Here is a 21,760-nt window from a genome sequence, read left to right on the forward strand (position 1 = left end):
ACCTGCAAAGGTACTTCAATATGAGGCTGAAGTTGTCACCTGAGCCGTGTGGGGTCCCTCAGCCACAGCATGGGTGTCAACCTCCTAGCACTTGACTGAACAGGTTCTGCCCAGATGGGGGCATCAGCACCCATCCAATCCAAATGTCCGTCCCTCTCCGGCTCTAAGAGTGCTAGGATCAGCTGGACAGACCAGTGTGGACTTCCACCAGGGCAGTGGTGGCAGTCCACACTGTCCTAGGCAGGTATCCAGGAGAGCACTCCACTCTATTAGCTGTTGTTGGAGTGCCAACTCCAGTCTACCATCTGATACAGTTTGTAGACACTGGAGTCCAAAATGTGGCTCTGAAGAGTCCTGGAAGCTTTTCTCACTTCTGAGTTGGAGGGTTTCAAGGAGAAACTCTAAAAGTGCCATGGAGATCTGTTTACAGCAAATTAAGTTGATCCAGACACATATTTTCAAAGGGAAAATCAACTCTTTTTAAAGTGTTTTAGAACAAAGCAGAATATAAGTAAAAACAAGCAGATGAATATATTTTTCCTTGGAGAACAGTAAGTACATGTCCTTATAGAGTGGAATGCCAGGATGCAGATGTTAAAATAGAAAATTTCTCAAACCATGATATAGGTCAGTCTCCTGGGGTAAATCTTGTTCTGTTCAATAAGATACTGTGAAATGGTTAACATGGGGAAATGTAATCAATACTTTCTTACCCTACTACATTAGAGAGTCAAAATCTAGCACCGGGATTTAAAATAATCTCGAAATTTCGCTGGGAAATCAAATAGAAACTGAAAAAGTATGACAGGAGTAATTACTTCAGAACTCAAAAGAAAATTAAAATTCTTCAACATCCAAGGCTACTAGAAGAGACCAGATGTTTAAGAAAACCAAAAATTATTAAAGACGTCATTCAAAACATTCTACCAGCTGGTGTCCTACAGTTACCCAAAGTATACCCCTTTCCTCAAAACACTGAGGGCTGGGAATATGATGGTTTGTTCACACCATGATCCCTATGTCTATATTTTGCAATTGCTGGTATTTTTAGTCTCTCAGTATCAAAGTAAAAGTGCAGATCAGCTTTGAAACCTGACAGTCTCCTTCACACACACACACACACACACACACACACACACACACACACACACACACACACACCCACACACACCCACACACACACACACACACACCCTCCTAAATGGAAAATCTTATTAGGATTAAATTGTATGTCAAACTGTCATTATGTTTAGTTTCATCATATCTTCTAAAGGAATTGATACAATTGATACACTGGGTAACTTCAGAATGAATATTTTTGATGATGTTGTCAATTACTATAGTAAGCTGAATAATAACCCCCAAAGATGTCCATTCCCAGCCCTGAAACCTGTAAAGTGTTATTTTGCATGACAAATGGACTTTGTAGATGCAGTTAAGTATCTTGAAATCGGGTGATATTCTGGATTCTTTTGTAGACCTAATGCAATCACAAGTGTCCTGATTAGAGGGACCCAGGAAGATTAGGGACAGAAAGCACTGTGATGACAGGAACAGGTGTAAGAGAAAGAGAATCTGCAGATGCAGTGCTGCTGGCTTTAAAGATGGAGGACGGGCCTATGAGCCAAGGAATGCAGGTGGCCAGTAGAAGCTGGGAAAGGCAAGAAAACAGATTCTCCTTTAGAGCCTCCTTTAGAGCCTGCTGACAACATACATAGCCCAGTGAGACTGGTTTTGGACTTCTGACTTCTAGAACTGTAAGATAATAAATTTGTGTCATTTTAAGCCACTATTTTGTGATCATTTGTTACAGCAGCTATAGGAAACTACTTTAATTACTATTACCAGTAATTGTAATTACTGGGTATAATTACTGGTAATTGATGGGTTTATAGGCTCAGAGCAGAGAATGAGCAAAAACTTACTGACACAGAGATTTCAATTCTTTTAATGTACACCACTCCTCTGATGGATCTTACCAAACCACCCAAATAGAATCCAGAAGTATGAGATGGAATCCAATTTATCATTTTAGTTCCTTTTGAAGCTTTCTTTTTAGTGTTATATCAGGAATATTTTTCCTAACCCAATGTCATAAGTTTTTTTCTCTTCTAAAATGTTTGTAGATTTATCACCTATATTTAGGTCTACGTTCACTTTTTGGGGTAAATTTTGTGTATGGTGTGAGGAGGGGTCTAAATTAACTTTTTTTGTATACAGATATATAGTTGTCCCAGCACCATTTGTTGAGGAGAGTATCTGCTCCACCAATGATTACTTTGGCACTTTTGCCCCAAATCAATTGACTATAACTACAAGGGCCTATATCTGGACTTTCAATTTTGTTCTATCAATCTGTAAGTCAATCCTTATACCAGTACCAAACTGTTTTGATTACTGCAGCTTTACAGTAAGTTTTGAAATTGGGGATTAAAAGTCCTTCAACTTTACTCTTTTTTTTTTTCAAATTTTTCTTGCCTAATCTGGGTTCTTTGCATTTCTATATAAATTTTAGGATTGGCTTCTCAATTTCTGCTGGCATTTTGAAAAGTTTTATGTTGAATCAACTTAGGGAGAAGTGTCTCCTATTTCTTAAGCCTGGCTTGCCCTCGGTTTAGATAGATCTTCATGTACTCAGTCAGCTAATTAATACTTGGCTCCTCTTGGGACTTATTATTGGTAGGACAGAGATGTGAAATCTTTTCCTGGAAGAAAGTTTCATCTTTCAATTACTGATTCATCCTGCTTCAATCATGTAACAACTTGGCAGTAGTAGGCATCCATTCTGCCTTTTCTTTCCAGCTGGTACCTTTCCCATGTCTACTCAACATTGTTCACTCTTATAGCTCCATTCCCACTCAGCCAGTCTCCTGTTTTGGCCTCATGCCCCATTCACTTTCAGACTCTTTACTCTGCTTTCCTCTCCAAGTCCTGTGATTCAGAGTCCCTTCATAATACTGTGAGCATTTGCCTCTACCTAGTCTTGTCCAGAGGACAAATGAGGCAATTGTAGAACGGTGGATCAGATTTCAGAAGACATGGCATCTCTTCCTGATCATGTCGTCTATGGACTGTGTGATCATGGGCTGGTTATTAACTCCCTACATCAGTTTCCTCATCCAAAAAATGGGAATATGGATAACTCTCCCATGAAGCTCACAGAGTGGCTTGAGAGTCAAAGTAGGTAACATATAAGAAACTTAATTAAAAGCAGCAAAATACATTAGTATATTGTATACATATACATAGTATATTCATTAAGCATTTAAAACAATATTTTTCTTCTCAGCTAGATTATATGATATCAGTATATTTCTGTGGCATCTAACATATTATGAAGTGTGTAGAAGGGGCTCCATAAATATTTTAGTTGAAATGATGAAAATCTATGAATTAGTTAGCGATAATCGTTTGAACCTGGGGCAAGGCCAAGAAACTTCCGTGAGCATGGGGGTGTGTGTGAGAGAGAGAGAGAGACAAACACAGAGAGAGACAGAGATACTTCTTTCACTGAACATCTTAAGAGACTAGGATCTTGTGGAACAAACATGGGTAGGGTGAGTCTTAAGAATGAGCATACAAAACCTGAAGTCTGAACTTGGAGAGTCAGGTATTGAAGCTCCACGTTGAGAATTTATAGTTAAAGATGGTCATGGCTCCTCACCCACACCCCCACCAAAAGCAGCACAGTTTTTGTAAAAAATAAAAAAAGAACAGTTCTTTGACTTCATTTCATAGTTCTTCAGAAACACAAAAGGGTATAGAAGGAGGCAGAGGGGAAAGCTGTGGCAAGACATTAGTTCTAATCTAAATGCCAGAACCCACGCCCTACTTGGGTTGAAATCTTTACAGTCGTTACAATCTCAATTTCTAAGATTCCATGAAAGATGACATCCAAGTCTAGGTGCACATCACCATGTCCAGGGACCTCTTGTGAACTCGCTCAGGCCTTTCCTTGTTCTCTCTCATCCTCTCCTCGTATCCAGACGTGTTCTCCAGAGTTCTGCATGCCTGGTCTCATTCCCACTTCCTCTTCCCATGGATTGTTCAGAAGTCCCACCTGACAACTTTACACACTCTACCATCCCGCACGGGGCTGTCTGACTAAATGCTTGCTGAGTTGAGTTGACCCCTGGACCTTCTTCTCTTCCTCATCTCTTTTCTTCCCAAAGAACTAAGTTTCCATTCCTGGCTTCATCACACATACGTGTTTATTCCATGCAGGCACTGTGTAGGGGATTACAAAAGTATTAATTAAAATATGTGGAGGTGTTTTCCAGTTGACAAACTGTATTATTTTATCATTCTCAAATTGGTAACCGTAGGCCCCTGCTATTCACCACCTTTCCTGGAATAGAATGTTCTCTTGCTTAGAAGTGTTGTCATCTTAAACTTCAAAGAGCTCCCTTAGCCTCAAAACTGTGATTGGGAAAAAGCTAGAGTGTATGTCCCTCCCATTCAGCCTCAACTCTCCTACATCTTTCTCCTGCAAAATCCAGGGGATTTATTTTTCTTGGGAGAGTTCTGTTTTCATTAGTTACCAGGGTCAAACAGTGGCTCATGACAAGTACACATAGTGAAAGTAACCTGGCTGGGTTGCGTTTTCTGGTTACCGAGTCCACTTGGGGTAGGGTGGGTGGTGACTGCTGCCACAGCAGCCTCCAGAGTAGAGAGCTGCAAGGGTTCAAGGACGTGGATTTGCCTCTGTTGCTTCCACCGATGTCTCACAATGGTCAAGGGAGGAAAATACACTCCACTCCACTGGCCTTCTGCCACTCCCCTCTGCATCCCCGACAACACGCAACACATGCCATAACCACAGAATTAGCCAGTTACCATGTCACCATTGATCCCTTTCATCAACCACCCTCCATTGAAGAGACCGATGGTTCCTATATAAAACCTGCCATGAAAAAGAATAAAAACGTTTATGGGCATTCACTCTACACACATATATTGAGATCCCACCTCCATGCTAAGTGCTGAGGTTATAAAGATAAAGGATACTTTTTCTCAAGAACTTTAAAATGTAGGAGCCAAAAAAGAAAAACCACCTCTGCAGAGTGGTTTAAGTGTCATGATAGAAGGAAGCCCAGGTGCCATGCATGCGTAGAGCAGGGACCTGGGTCACTAAGACCGTCTGGCGCAGAGAGAGAAGGGGGACGGTCAGGTGGGGTAGCAAGTGATACTTGAGGTGCATCTTCATCATCTTAGGAAATAAGGAAATAAGAATTCTTATTTCTTCATGCAAACTCTAGTCTCAGAATTGTGGCAGGAATTAGGACAAGATTATTTTCAGTTGTGTGAGATGGCATGCCTCCCTGGAGAGGCACGGAGTGGTTGAGAGCATGGAACTCCAGCTCTGCTACTAACTCTGTGACCTTGGGCAGGTTACCCTCCCTGTACTTCAGTCTCCTCATTTGTGAAATGAAGATACCAACAGCACTCATCACATAAGGTCGTTATGGGGAGTGGATACAGTCACGCACGCAAAATGCTTCAAATAGTTCCTACCGCATGGTCAATGCTATATGTTTGTTATTATTATTATATAAGCATGATACCATTTTGTTTGTATGTTGCAGTATATTTTTTGTGCCTTTCTCATGTTTGAGATCAGTTGCCTATTTGGATCACAGGGTATTTGAGGACCGGTTTCCTCTGTTTTCTGAATGGAGTGTGTGTGCGCAGGCGCCCTCACAGCATATGCAGACCTAGTAAAGGTTTTTTTTTTCTCGATCGCACCTAAGGTCAGCACCAGCTTGCATCTTCACTGCAATAATAGCAAGTATCATATAATTGCAATGGAGTCATTAGATGACTCCACTAAATTCCTGCCACCAAACCAAGCCTGAAACACGTGAGAGCTAAGACTTCTAACGTGCAAAGCAACCAGGCATATTGTTTGCAAGTACACATTTCCTTTGTTTTTCGTAGGTTCTTCACTTCTAATAGTCCCTTGAAATTGGGAACAATCCCCATGCATATATGAGAAATCTGAAGGTCAAAGAAGTTAAGTGACTTAATGCAGGTTACATAACTCAAGAGGGTTAAAGGACGCCAATGAATCTGGAGTCCTTGCTCTTAGACCAGAACTTCCCTCCCTGCACCAAGTTGCCCCTCTAATTTCAGTGCATGAGAGAGACACCCAGGGAGACATCTTGTCACCAAGAAGCCATGACATGCCCTCAAACCAATGATGGAACAAAGTTAGTCAGTTGAGAGAGAAACTTTCTAGAAAATGTTTGGCCTGGAGCAAAAGTTCTAGGAGCCAGATGGTCCATACACTTCAGTTCTGGTGATTTACAGCACAGCTTGACTGCTGAGATGAGGGAGGAAAGAAGGGAAGGAGAGGGGGAGGGAGTGAGTCTTAGTTTATATGATAGTGGTGTCCTCTTTAGGACAACATGGTTGTTTGGGGCCTGTACTTTGAGGGACAGATAACATTCCAATCGATATTATGAGAAGAAGAATTTAGGCAACAGAGGTAGCATGAAAAAGGTGAAGAAGTAAGAAGAGACAATGTTTGAGAGCATTTGGTTCAGTTTTGGAGAATAGGTAGAGAGAGATATAACTAGAAAGATAGAATTAATATAACAAAAGGCTTTACTAACATGCCAGCCCACAGAAGATGGCTTGTGTAGGATAGGACTGTGGAGGAACTGAAAGTCTCCAAGCAAGACTGATGTACAGCTGATGCATTGGATAGTAGTTATGCTACGCTGAGTCTTCAGTCTATAACACCTTAAGAGTTGAACTCTGTGATCAAGTGGCTTGGTATAAAAAAATAAATCTAGTTGGTCCATGGAGGATGAAAGAATCAGAAATAGAGAAAATCATCAGGAAGTTGCAGCATCAGCTAAATTGTGAAATAATAAATACATTGACTGGGAATGGAGAGTGAAGGCCTGGGTGAGAATGTAAAGGTTGTAATGAATGCCCCTTGTGATTACATTCAGCTGACCTGGATAAGCCAGGATCATCCTCCACTCAAGGCTTCATTTAATCGCATCTCCAAAGTCCCTTTTGCTATGTAAGTTTACATATTAATAGGTTCTGGAATTAGGATATGGGCATCTTTGTGGGGGGCATTCTTCTGCCTAGTGGCCACCACAGTGCCCATAACTATCACATAGAAGGGGTCAGTAATGATTTTTGGTGACCTGAGATGATGATGGTGGTACAAACAAGTGTTAATTGTTCAGAAAATTTGAGACAAGTTGAAGTGTAGAGTTGAATACAACCCAAAAAGGTGTGTGGAAAAGTGGTGCTTTGTACACATTCAGTTAGAGAAGATGGAGGTGAGCAAGTTGCTTCTAGGAACTGCTGATAGTTATAAAGGAACTTGTATCTAAAGTGTGGTGCAAGATAGAAGTGTCCCTGAAACATGTCATGGTCGTTTTATAGAAACTCAAAACTCAGAATCATTATCTTTTACTGTCAGCCCACAGCTGAGTTTTCAGATTGATCATGCACCTGTGCTCATTCATTCACTCAGCTATTTACTAATTTTTTATGGGACTGTCCCTAGCGACTACGTCTGTCCTTAGAGCTAGGAGACTTAAAATACACCTTTATGGGCACCATCTGTGAATATGTTTGGCAATTAGTGTGTTAGACATTCAATTAAATAATGAGTAACTTGTGCATTCTAGACCCTGTTTTAAGTTTTAAAGACACAAGACAAACTGAATTCCTGCTCCCAAAATAGAATGAACTTGCATTTTGGTGGAAGTAGAAAGACCATAAACAGAAAAAAAAATTAGGGTAATGAGGTAGAATGGCAACCAGGGAGGGACTGTATTCCCTAGAGGGTCAAGGAAAGCATCTTTGAGGAAGGAATATTTGATTTGAGCTCTCAATTATATGCACCTGTGAATTTGCCCTACTGAATTTACCACGCAGATGATTGAGCCTTAAGTCCTAAATTAGAGAAGCAGGCATTGACAGATTCAACAAATAGACCACTCTTTTCAATCAATTCCTTATTCACAAAGCGTGTAACTTGTATAGGCTCTCAATGAATCCCATCACCCACTCACCTTTCAAAGAAAAGAATTGCAAATTCAGAAGGCTTGTGCTTAGAAGAATTTATGGCTATATTTTCTTTAGCCCAACTCTCAGATGTTTGATCCCTACCAAATGATGTACTCTGACTTACAGTGCAAGTTTCAATGGGTCATATCTTTCCTAGTGCATCCCCTCTTTGGTCTCTTCTAAACTGAGCCATTATCCACCAGAGCGCTTGAGCCAAACTTTTCTGGGAACACTGATAAAACTATTCATTAGCTAATGGATTCTTAAGATAATTGAATTGAATTTCCTCTTCTCCAATCCAAGTACTAAAGCAGAGCACTTCTTCACATTTTTATTCCAGGATCCCAGGTCTCAACTCAAAATGAACTGCCTGTAAGCCTGACTATTGCTCAAATTCATCTTTGCCCATTTGATGATTTGGTTCAGTCAGACATAGGTACGTCTAAACTAGACATTGGTCTGCTTGGATAGCTGGGAAGAAGGAAAGGAAAGAAGAAAGAAATGAGAACATAGGAAGGGAGAAAGAAAGGAAGAAGGGGAGAGAGAAAGAGAAAAGAAAGCGCCTTTTACATTTTGAGCTTATCTCTGAGCACTCTCCATACTGAGTTTTAGGAGGTGTCAATATTGATTTACCAACCTGCTTTGCGCAGAAGGCGAGATTCCCTACTAGGGCTGAGAGCAATTACCTTCATATAAACTGATCTACGTTCACATAAACAGCAGGTAGAAAAAACCTTCATGTTAAGCATTTGAATAAATAAATTTTTTCCGCCTCCCCATCCCTTTTTCTGAAAAACGAAACAAGACAAAAACAATTTAAAGTCATAGAGCAATTCCACCCCAGTCAGAAATTCCCCTCAGCAGAAAAGTCCATGGGCGTGCTCTTTCAAAAACTTTAACAACTTATCAACATTTGACAATTATGATTCCCTTCTGAGTCCTGAGGGGAATGTTGTAGAGCAAGAAAGAATTCCACCTAAGAGAATAAAGCAGGAAAGAATAAAGTTTTCATTTTCTTCCAAAAGAAAGACCCCTTGAGTGGGAGTGAGAGGGAGGAAAAGGAGGAAAGTCAACTTGGATCTTAGAAATGCGCTATGGAGACCGCTGCAGGGTGGACGGTGGATGGAACCTGAGAGCTGTCAGAGGAGAGTCTCAAAGCAGGATCACGCAGGCAGGGACCTGGCGGGTAGCACAGATAGTGTAAGTCCTCTTTTTTTTTTTTCAAAGTTGTTTTGGCTATTCTAGTGTTTTGCATTTTCTTTATAAATTTTAGAATAAGCTTGTCAATTTAAAAAAAAAAAGCCTGCTGGGATTTCGATTGTGATTGTGTTGATTCTGCAGGCCAGTCTGGGGAGAATTGACATATTAGCATATATGTCTTCTAATCCATAAATACCTCTCTATTTGTACAGCTTTTCTTATATTTCTCTCACCAGTGTTTTGTAGTTTTCACCATTCAAATCTTGGACATCTTTTGTCAGATTTATTCCGAAGTGTATTATGGTTTTGGAGGCTGTGATAAATGGGATTATTTTGAAATTTTCAATTTCCCCTCGTTCATTGCTAGTCTATAGAACCATTGATTTTGTATATTGACCTTGAATCCTGCAGCCTTGCCAAATCACTTACGATTTCAAGCAGCTTTGTTTTATATATTTGGGGGGTTTTCTATGTATGTGATCATATTGTTATACAGACAGTTTACATTTGTCTGTAGACCTTTTTTATTTTTGTTTCTTGCCTTATTACAATAGGCAGAGCGTCCAGCTCAATGGTGAGAGGCGGGATTCTTGCTTTTTCCCCTAATGTTATGGGGGAAAATATTCAGCTTTTATAATTAAGTATGCTATTACCTGTAGGTTTTCATAAATACCTTTTATCAGGTTGGAGGAGTTTCCTTCTATTCCTAGTTGTCTTCAAGATTTTTGAAGCTCATGAATGGATACTGAATTTTATACAATGTGTCTACTTTGAGTTGGTCAGATTTATTTTTAGTCCGTTCATATGCCAAATACATCAGTTGATTTTAAACCTTGAACCCATTTGCATACCTGGGATAAACCCCACTTAGTAGTGATTTAATATTTTTTATGTATTTCTAGATTCAATTTGTTAATATCTTGTTAAGGGTTTAGGTATCTGTGTTCAGGAGGGATGTTGTTCTGCAGTTTTCTCTTCTTAATATATCTTTGCCCAGTTTTGGTAAGGGGGTAATTCTGGCCTCATAAAATATGTTGGGAAGCGTTTCTTCTTATTCTGTTTCCTGGAACAGGCTGTGAATCTTGTGTTTCTCAAGAAAATGTTCCATTTATTTTAAGTTGTTGAATTTATAGACAAAGTTATTTGTAATATTCTCTTAATATACTTTTTTTTTTTTTTTTTGCTGTACACGGGCCTCTCACTGTGTGGCCTTTCCCGCTGTGGAGCACAGGCTCCAGACGCGCAGGCTCAGCGGCCATGGCTCACGGACCCAGCCGCTCCGCGGCACGTGGGATCCTCCCGGACCGGGGCACAAGCCCGTGTCCCCTGCATTGGCAGGCGGACTCCCAACCACTGCGCCACCAGGGAAGCCCTCTTAATATACTTTTAAATGTCTGGAGAATCCAGAGTGATATTTCCTCTTTTATTCCTGATATTGGTAATTTGTGTCTTCTCTCTTTCTTTTCTTGATGTGTCTGACTAGCGTTTTATCAGTTTTATGGATCTTTTCAAAGAACCAGGTTTTGGTATCATTCGTTTTCTCTGTTCAAGTTTATTCATAAATCTTTTCTTTTATCGTTATTATTTCCTTCCTTCTGCTGGATTTGTGAATGGCCTGAAAGAGGATGTTTGGCTTTTCATTAATTGTGATCGTTGGCCTGCATGCATACTGAATGAGCACAGAGCCAGAAGAAAACATAGTTTGCATCTCAAATGGTTAGATAGTCTTCAGGTTCCTGGACAAGTATTCTTTTAACACTCTGTGAGAATCGACTCTGATTAGGGAAGAGATTCCCATTGGTGTTTTTTGGTAGCTGAAACGGGCAATTCTAGGGGATGTGACAGAGGATTCTTTGTCTGATTTAAAAAGCAAACATAACCTCTGAAACCTTGGCCCAGAACTAAGAATTAAGAGCTCAAATTTATAATCCCTCACCTGGTTTTACTGGGAACTGGAATCTCCAACAAACCTCCACAAGCCTTAATTTCTTGGCCAAGGAAGTAAATCTAATGATAAAGATGCTCTGCAGTGAGATACTAAATGGATCAAGAATATCACATTTTCAAAAGAGAAAGAAAAAATTTCTTCAAGGCGTTCACCTATAGCACATGTATGGACAACTCCAGTCAAGTTATTGTTTCTCCACCTTTTTCTTCCAGAGACTTGAAATTCTTAAGTTGTGCAAATTAAAGATATTTATCTAAGTGCCTTAAGCAATATTCATACTTCTGTTTTTTCCCAGAGAGAACATACAGATCTTTTCTTTTGTCTTTTGCTGTTATTGATGCTGGTGCACCTTTAATTATTTGTCCTCTGGTGAGATGGCCTTCAGGGTAAAAGGAATCACAACAGTGCTTTGCCCAATGTCACCTTGAACTTTCTCATTTCCATCTGCAAATCTATTTGATAATTGGAGAAGCAGGGACTCTGGAAATCCACTTAAGAGTGAGATGGAGATGTGGCTTACCTTCCTGAAGGCAGTTAGTGAGAAAATACCCTGTCTTGATTTCATGTCTAGCTCCACGTGGTTTCAGAAGATCCTCACCATCTTGGTGGGCAGGTAGGTAGGGAGATGGAAATGGAGGTTGAGGATACAGACAGAAGAGTTGAACAGTGTAAAGTTTAGAGATCGTTTCAAATAAGGCATGGTTTTAGGACATTATTTAGAAAGTATGAAAAAGTACGCGGAATATAATAGATGCTTTGTAAGTATGAGCTGAATCTGAAACCGAACCAAATAATCAATTAACACCCAGACCCCTCAGATTTTGGCAGACTTCAATGTAGTAAATGAAAGTAAAAAGAAAACCACTTATTAAATGAAATCAAGTCCTAGCCTAACGTAAATCTTTACATGCTCAAGGTTTTGGCTTCTATGGAGTTGTATTGTCAATAATTCTCCTTCGTGTATCACTGATACTCCTTCAGTCCACTCTTCCCATTGTAATAAAAGTGGACATTCCACAAAGTTCTGGCCTTGGCCTCTGGTTTTCCCTCTACATAATATTTCTTCCATAAAGACCACTCCTTTAAGATTTTTATTGATGATGATGGTCACAAAAACAGTCGGATGGTAAAATTTTGGTGAGAAGGGGTCAGAGAAGAACTGAGCAATGGCAGACAGGTCCTTTAGTGAGCTGAGGTGGCCTAGCCCTAGTGTGCCTTATCAAGGGCTCAGGGAAATTTGGAAATGTTGCCCCAGTACAGAAACCTGGACCCAAGTAGCCATATTTTCCATCATAGGATGTGAGCACATGGGTTATCAGTCAAAGAACCCAGCACCTGTTCACTCTCATGCTGGGCCAGAGACAGGAAAGGATAGGCACAAGACATATCACATCTTTCAAAAAATATTTGTTTTCAAATTGTAACATAAACAGGTGTATGAGATAACACTCTCTGAAGTTTCTTTTTGTTGTTGTTATTTTGGCCACACCTCGTGGCATGCAGGATGGTTCCCTGACCAGGGAACGAACCCAAGCCTCCACAGTGAAAGCACCAAATCCTAACCACTAGGCCACCAGGGCACTCCCTCTCTGAAGTTTCTTGAGGTAGGGGCTCTAATATGGCCATGTTTATATCCTCAGCACCTAGCAAAGTGCCTGGCATGTAGTAAGGTGCTAACCTAATGAAAGTAAAAATCTTGCATCCCTTTTACACTTTGGCAAAAGGACCTTTGTGTTAATGTGGAACGATTGACTTTGCACTGTGCTGGATGAAGTCGCCAGCCCTGAGGAGAGCTAAGCCTATTTTCACCCAACTACAGCAAAGCTCCTCATTGCTCTGCTAGATGAGCCCCAAAGCTCTCCTCTGAGTTGTGGACCCAAGAACTTCACTGCTCAGTCTCTGGCCCAGGCCTTTAGGATCTTTTCCCCTCCTAAATAAAACCATTTTGCATTCTTCATTTATTCAGTTGAACCACCACATGAAATTTTATATTGTTGTTCTCTTATTCAGCTGTTCTTTGTCTAGTTTAGAAACATTGCCATTTCTTGCCATTTGGCAATCATTTGCACTTAAAAACATTACTTTATATGAAAGGCAGTGATTTAGAGGGCCATGAATCAGACAGCCTGCATACAAATCCCAGCTCCATCCTTTCTAGCTGTGTAACCAGGAGTGAGGTACTCAGCCCTTCTCTGCTTCAGTTCTATCTTCTCATCTGTAAAATGTATATAATTATAGTTCCTACCTTATAGGATTATGAGAAATGAAGTTTAAAACGGTGCTTAGAACATGGTAAACACTTAATCAGTGTGAACAATTATTTTTTCCTTGATTTTATTTTTTGTTCATTCTAACCTGTAACAGGAAGTACCAATAAGAGAGAAGTAGGTTGCATGATCCCTAGTCCAAGTTAGAGTTTTCAACCCCCAGAGGCCTCCCTACTCGCAGAAAAAGACCTCCTCACCAGACTCAGGTGGCTCTCTTAGTCAAGAATCAATTCTCTAAGAGACCACTACTCTTACTAACATACTGGCCTCATTCTTGCCACCTCCCACAAGAAAACAATAGATTCCAGCATAAAAACAGGTTCAATCACAGTCTCTCCCCTGGATCACTACGGCAGTCTTCTAATGAGTCTTCTTGCTTCTGTACTCACTCCCTAAATCCCTTCTTCCCTCAACACAAAAGCCAAGTAACTTTCTCAATTTTGTTTTTTTTTTTTTTGCTAAGAGAAATTTTATCACTTTCTCAATTTAAATCGTCACGTTACACCTCTGCTCAAAATCATTCAGTGACTCCTAAATTTTGGTAGAGAAAAGTCAAAGTTATTTCTGTGTCCTTCAAGACCCTAAACAATCTACCTCCTCTGCTCCATACCTACGTGATTTTATCTCCAACTTCTTTTGATCTTCCTGACTCTGCTCCCGCCTCACGGGCCTCCTTGCTGTACCTCAAGCATGTCAGGGATACACTCACCTCAGGGACTGGCACTTCCTTCTGGAATGTTCTGTGCCCAAAGAGTCTTAAGGTAATTGCTTCACTTATGCACCTTTGCATCCCCAGGAGACATCTGGCAATGTCTGGTGATATTTTTGACTATCACAACTGTGAGGGGGTGATAGTGGCACCTAAAGGTTAGAGGTCAAGGGTTCTGCTAAGCATCCCAGAGTGAACACGACAGTGTCACAACAAAGAAATAGAGACACAGATGTAGAGAACAAATGTATGGACACCAAGGGGGAGAAGCGGGGGGCGGGGGTCGTGGGATGAATTGGGAGATTGGGGTTGACATATATACACTAATATGTATAAAGTAGATAACTAATAAGAACATGTATAGCACAGGGAATTCCACTTCGCTGTACAGTAGAAACTGACACACCATTTTACAACTATACCGCAATTTTTTTTTAAAAAAAGTATTAGGTTCAAGGTTTCAATAGTGCTGACCCTTTTCTTGTCTAGCAGACCCATAAATTTTGTAGTGATGTTAGTAATATAGTAATGCTGGAAAAATTCAAAGTCAAGTTCAAAATAGGAAGGAAAATTTTAATTTTCTGAAACTGATAAATATTTCTGAACATATTTATCAACTATTAAAACATTTTTTCCCCATAATATGGCAAATGTAAAAGCAAATACTTAGAAATTAACCTTTTCACATTCATGTCATCTTTACTATCATTTGCTTTCGAGAGGCGTGGCAGAGTGGAGTGAGAACATTTTAAATCTTGCTGCCCAAGTTACGTTGTTAGAAGCAAGAATATGCCATCCAAATGGAGGCCACTTAGTTCAGCTTTTAATAGCTTTGGAAAATGTAGAAAGAGTGCATTGTCCTGTTTTTGATTCATTCTCTAGATGAGACCAATATGGTCTTCCCTGTGCACAATCGCTCCTTCAAAGCTACCCTATGTCTCATCATTTACAACCCTCTCAGCTTGATACTTTTAAAGGATCTATAGGTTACTTATCATCTTCGGACATATAAATGCCAGAGCTGGATATGCTTGTGACATAGGAGATCTGGATTGGGATGATTGCTTCTTTATGGAGAATTTCTCCAGGGATAGTGATCTGAGTCAAAATCAGAAAATATTTGGTTATGCTTTTTAATCTTCACAAAGTAATATTATTACTTGCCACTTATGATTTAGGGAGATTATCCATGGAGTTATCTTCCTAAAATATAAGCCAAATCATATTATTTCTTCTCCAAAACAAACAAAAGATAAATAAAACATCTGTGCTGTTCCTGACTCCATTGTCTCTCCCCAAAAACATGTCAAGCATTTTAGTTTGGCATTCATATGATTTTCTGACCTAAACACAAACTACCTTCCAAATACTTTTTGTTTTCCTTGTTTCTCTGTTTTCTCCTCTTGGTTTAAGAAGATATGAGAAGGTTCAGACTAATTGCCAACATGTCCCCTGTGTTTAATATATTAACAACTTGTACATACCAGCTGAATATCAATTCTGGTTGTAGATGTGCTGGCCATGAGAAGTGATGGGAGGAGAGCTTGAGGGGTGGATGGTGGTCCCCTTTTCAGAGTAACTGACAGGAGGTTGAGGAAGGATTTGGGGCTGGGGCTTCTTCCTTAGAGTCCAAGTGCATAAGACATTAGATCGGATCCTGAAAAGAGCCTCCTAGAAAGTTGCAGTGTTAGAAGCTTAGCTAAGAAGTCCGCAATGATTCATCAATTCAAAGGGCTATGTGAAAATGATAGCTGAGGGAAACTAGGAAATCAAAGACTGAGGAGTAGTTGGATGGAGAAATAGAATATTCCTCAAAGCAATGCTTCCTAAATCAGTAATCCAGAAATATTTACAAGCTTATTTAAATTGCAATTTATTTCAGTGATAACCTAAATAAATAATGTAAACATGCTTGGGGTCATTTAGATGACCAGTGATTTTAATTTGCATTTTCCATATGACTAATGATTTTAAGCAGTTTTTAATTTACTTACTGGCCATTTGAGCATCTATTACTGTAGAATGCTCAAAAGTTGTTCCCATTTCTTTTTCCTTTTGAAATAATTGTTGATTCATAGGAAGATGTAAGTTGTCAAATTCATGTGTGCAGAGTTGGTTCTTAGGATTTTCTTATTATCACGTGATGTCTGCAATGTCTGTAGTGATATTCTTGTTTTATTCCTGTTATTGATAATTTGTGCCTCTCTTTTTTGTCAGCCTTGATAGAAGTTTATTAACTTTATTGATCTTTTCAGAGAACCAGCCCTTTGTTTCATCTATTTTCTCTATTGTTTTACTGTATTCTATTTGATTGAAATCTGCAATTATCTTTATTATTTCCTTCTGTTTGCTTTGGACTAATATTTTAAGTATATTGAGGTGTAAGCTTAGATTACTAACTTGAGATTTTACACATTTTCCAATGCAAGCATTTTAGTGCTACAGATTTTCCTCTCAGCACTGCTTTAGCTGCATTTTACAAACTTCTATATATTGTTTTTTTTTTTTTTTTTTTTTTTGCTGTACGCGGGCCTCTCACTGTTGTGGCCTCTCCCGTTGTGGAGCACAGGCTCTGGACGCACAGGCTCAGTGGCCATGGCTCACGAGCCCAGCCGCTCCGCGGCATGTGCGATCTTCCCGGACCGGGGCACGAACCCGCATCCCCTGCATCAGCAGGCGGACTCTCAACCACTGCACCACCAGGGAAGCCCATATTGTATTTTTAATTTGATTCAGTTCAATTTTTTATTATTTCCTTTGAGAATTCTTCTTTGACCTGTGGATTATTTAAAAGCATCCAGTTTATACACTACCAAATGTAAAATAGATAGCTAGTGGGAAGCAGCCACATAGCATAGGGAGATCAGCTTTGTGCTTTGCGACCACTTAGTGGGGTGAGATAGGGAGGATGGGAGGGAGATGCAAGAGGGAGGAGATATGGGGATATATGCATATGTATAGCTGATTCACTTTGTTATAAAGCAGAAACTAACACACCATAAAGCAGAAACTAACACACCACCATTCTGTTATAAAGCAGAAACTAACACACCAGAAACCATTAGTTTCTGTTAGCAGAAACTAACACACCAACTAATCAGCTATATGTATAGCTGATTCACTTTGTTATAAAGCAGAAACTAACACACCATTGTAAAGCAATTGTACTGCAATAAAGATGTTAAAATAAATAAATAAATAAAAGTATCCAGTTTAGTTTCCAAGTACTTAGAGATTTTCCTGTTCTCCTTCTATTACTGATTTCTAGTTTGATTTTATTGTGGTCAGGGAACACATTTTGTGTGATTAAATTCTTCTAAATTTGTTAAGCTTGTTTGATGGCCCATCGTATGTTCTGTCTTGGTAAATGTTATGTAATTGCTTAAATAGAATGTGATATTGTTGGGTGGAGTGTTCTGTAATATTGATTGGTTTATGATGATGTCAAATTCTTCTATATCCGTGCTGATTTTCTGCCTAGTTATTCTATCAATTTTGTTGAAGTCTCCAACCAACTATAATTGTGAATTTGTCTATTTATCCTTTCAGTTTTGTTTGCAATTCACAAATTTGAAACTCCATTTCTTGATGAATTGACCTCCTTATTATATATCACTCTCTCTTCCTGATAATTTTTTTTTGCTGTGAATTATAGAGGCTCCAACTTCCTTTTGCTTTATGTTTGCATGACATATCTTTTTACATCATTTTACTTGCAACCTGCCTATATCATTATATATATCTGAGGTGAGTTTCTTGTAGCCATAAATCAGCTGGGCATTTTTTCCTCCACACTACCAATCTTTGTATTTAAATGGTGTATAGAAATCATTTACATTTAATGTAATTATTGATATGTCTGACATTATATTTCTTGTTTTTCTGTTTGTTTCATTTTTCCTTCTCTGTTTTCTTTTTCCTGCTTTCCTCTGAGTTGCTTGAATATTTTTGAAATTTCATATATATTTTTCTGTAGTTTTTTCTGTAATGTTTTTGGATATCTTTGTGTATGTGCTTTTAGTGGTTGCTATAGGTATTACATTATGGACACATAACTTATTTCAGTCTAATACTGTTGACATTTTATCAGTTTGAATGACTTTTAGAAACCATACTTTCTTTTAAGTCCTTTTACCCTTCCCTATTTACAATATGATGATCTTAAATACTTTTCTACATACATTTAAAGTCTTAGTAATAATATCATTTTTGTCTCAACCATCAAACATAGAAACTCAAGAGGATACTGATATTTTCCTCTTTTCAATTTTCCTCTTCCCTTCATAATGCTCTAATATTCCTTCTTTTATCATTTTCTAACTGTTCCAAGAATTTCTTTTAAAAATTATAATAGGATAGGTCTGCCAGTAACAAATTCTCTTAATTTTCTTTCATCTGAGAATATCTTGATTTACCCTTCATTCCTGAAGGATATTTTCACTGGATATAGAATTCTGGGTTGACAGTTCTTTTCTTTCAGCCCTTGCAAAGTCTTGTGTCACTTTCTTGTGGCCTAAATAATTTCTTATATGGAATCTACTGTCATTCAAATTATTTTCCCTCTATGGGCAAGGTGATTTTTCTCTTGCTGCCTCATTACTGTCAGGTTTGGGGGAGAATCCAGGTTCCACTCTTGATCTCTGTCTAAACCTTGAGAGGGATGACATCTCATTACTCCTCTCCATATTACCTTCACTGGCATGGCAGGATGGGGTGGTACTTGCTATTGTCCAGTAGGTATGAGGTTCTGGATCCCCATGCAAACTTTTCTGACCCCACCCTAATGCCTCATTGCATTCAGGTGAGAATGGAAGTCAAGTTCCTGTAACCTTTGTTGACTGAGGTGGGCTGAGGCCACGGTTTTTTCTATAGTGTTTGCCTGAAGTAAAACGGTTATTATCTAAACATTTTTTCTCTTGCTCTGCTGCATTTATCTCGGTCCTTTGGTAAGAAAGAGTTGGGTTTCTTGTCTGAACTAATTTGTATGTCCAGTATTTAAGCACCCAGTCTGAGACATGAGGCAAAAATTAAACCCAGGGAACTCACTGCCATGTTGTTACTCAGGGCCTTAAGTTTCCGGCCAGTGTAACTTCTTCTTGCCAACTTTAAGGGTATTCTATGTTTTTCTTATGTTTTCTGTGTTATTTTCTAGGAAGAACAGGGAGAATTTCATCTACTAGATATTGTCCAAAGCTGGAACTCCAATCCTATTTTTTTAAAATTGAGTTTGTTTTTTTAAAATTAAGTACTGGGTTGGCCAAAAAGTTCATTCGGATTTTTCCATAATGTCTTACAAAAAACCCAAGTGAACTTTTTGGCCAACCCGATATTAGCAATTTGGAAAGAACTGACATCTTAAAAATATTTAATATTCCAATCCATAAACATGGTTGATATATTTATTACTTAGATCCTATTGAATTTCTCCCAGTAATGTTTTGCAGTTTTTAAAATGTAGATGTCTAGTACATTGTTTTTAGATATTGTATTTTCAGTTCTAGAATTTCCATTTTTTTTTAAGTTTTCATTTCTCCCTTGAGAATTCCCATCGCTATTTATCCATTATATCATTTCCCCTTTAAATTGGAAAACATAGCAATTATTTAAATCCTTATCTGCTTATTCCAATGGCTGGATCATCTCTATGTCTACTTCTTGTTTGTTTTTTCTCTACATAATGGGTTACATTTTCATGTTGTTTTTTTCAGTGTGTGTCAACAAGTTTTAAGTTTTATTATGGATACTGTGTTTTAAAGAACAGTGGAGACTGAAATGTTATTTTTGGATTTGATTTTGTTTTGTTTTCCCTGGAGACTCATTCTCTCTGTGACTGCTGGGGTAAGAGACTGATGATTCAGATTCCAAAAGGATCAAGTCTAGTTGGTACTGGTCCACAGCTTTAACGTATTTAATTCAACACTAGTTAGCACAGTTTCCAACCTCTGCCACCACTGTCCTCAAGTTATCGATATCTTTATCTTCAGCAGCACTTGAGTTATAAAGGGACTGTGCTATAGTTTCAGATAGGTTTGATGAGCTTTTGGATTCACCCCAGAAGAATTCTAGAACTTAAGTAAATTTAGAGCCACTAATTCTCTCCACTTTCCAGCACCTGCATTACTGCCTTCTTCTCAGTAAAATTTTGTGGATGAACGAGGATTATCAAGCTGGCTGATTTACTTTTTGCATTTGGAGCTCTTCTAGATTTCAGTCTGTTCTGCCACCTCACCCTAACTTTAAAAGTTCAGTGCATTTCTTCTTGCAATGACATCTTGCAAAACATCTAGTTTTGCTTCTCTACCTACGCAAACCCAGAACAGGTGGTTGATCCCAGGTATGCATGTTCACACTGCTCTTTGCTCATCTGTGAAGGGCTTTTCCTTCTCTAGAATTCATTTCACCGATATTTCCTTTGATAACCCAATACAAAGCATGATGTTTACTTTACTTGTTTTGTTTTTTCTTGTGGTTACCGTGGGAGCAAAGATATTTTGCATCCTTCAATACCCTAATTAGAAGTGAATGAAAAGCATTCATTTGCACAATTAAGTTAAACTGCAGTACAGCCGCAGTAGAGAGACATTCTCATCCACTGTTGAGGTTGTATAAACTGGTGAAATCTGGCTCCTACTAAATTCATTAATATATATCAAGAACTTCTAAACTATTTATACCTTTTGACTAATTATTTCCCCATCTAAGCATAAGTACTAGGAAAATAATCATGGTTGTAAGCAATTATTTATATCCAAAATTGGCAATCACAGTAGTATTTATAATAAAGAAAAACTGGAAACCCCCCAAATCTTCAACAAAGAGGAATGATTAACTCCACAGAGATACTAGGTAACTTTAGTATGGTGAAGCCACGTGATAACATTATTCAGCTGTTCAGATTTTGTTGAGTGTTTAAAAATGTGATAATTATGATATGTTATTAAAGCTAAATAAGCACAAGAATAGAAACATCTATATTTAATTTAATCTCCATTATGTAAAAATACGTATTCATAGAAATGCACTAATATATCAAAATACTATCTTTAGTATTCTTATATTTCTTCTATGTTTCTGTAATTTACTAATTTTTACTGTGACAACTGTGAGAATAAGTGTTGTAAATTCCATACTGTAATCATCTACAAAAAATGTAAAAGCAGGTATATGATCATTAGTTGTAGGAAGGAATAGACATGAAAACTGGGAAAGAAGAGAATAGGGTAAGATAACAGATACCGTGAAAAGCTAATATAATTAAAGATTATAGTTAGTGAAATGGGATAATTTTTTATGAGACATGATATACTTTTTGAGGGATTACAGTCATGACAGGAAATGTGTTCACAAATTAATAAGAGTGAGTTAATATTAGATACATGCCAGACCAAAGCAAGAACTGGGGAATTTGTATATTCTTCACAGACACTGTTTGCACATGGTAGAAATCTGCTAGCACGAGGACAACAGATAGCAGTAGCGCTCCTTTTGGGTCACGGGCTTGTTCCCAGTAACCAGTGTAAGATACTTTTAAAATCAGATAGACAAAAAAACTAACAAAATCAGCTACAAACTAATAAAGGACACCTTTTTCTCTTTCAC

Source organism: Globicephala melas, chromosome 18 (assembly GCF_963455315.2).
Source record: "Globicephala melas chromosome 18, mGloMel1.2, whole genome shotgun sequence".
Taxonomy (NCBI): Eukaryota; Metazoa; Chordata; class Mammalia; order Artiodactyla; family Delphinidae; genus Globicephala; species Globicephala melas.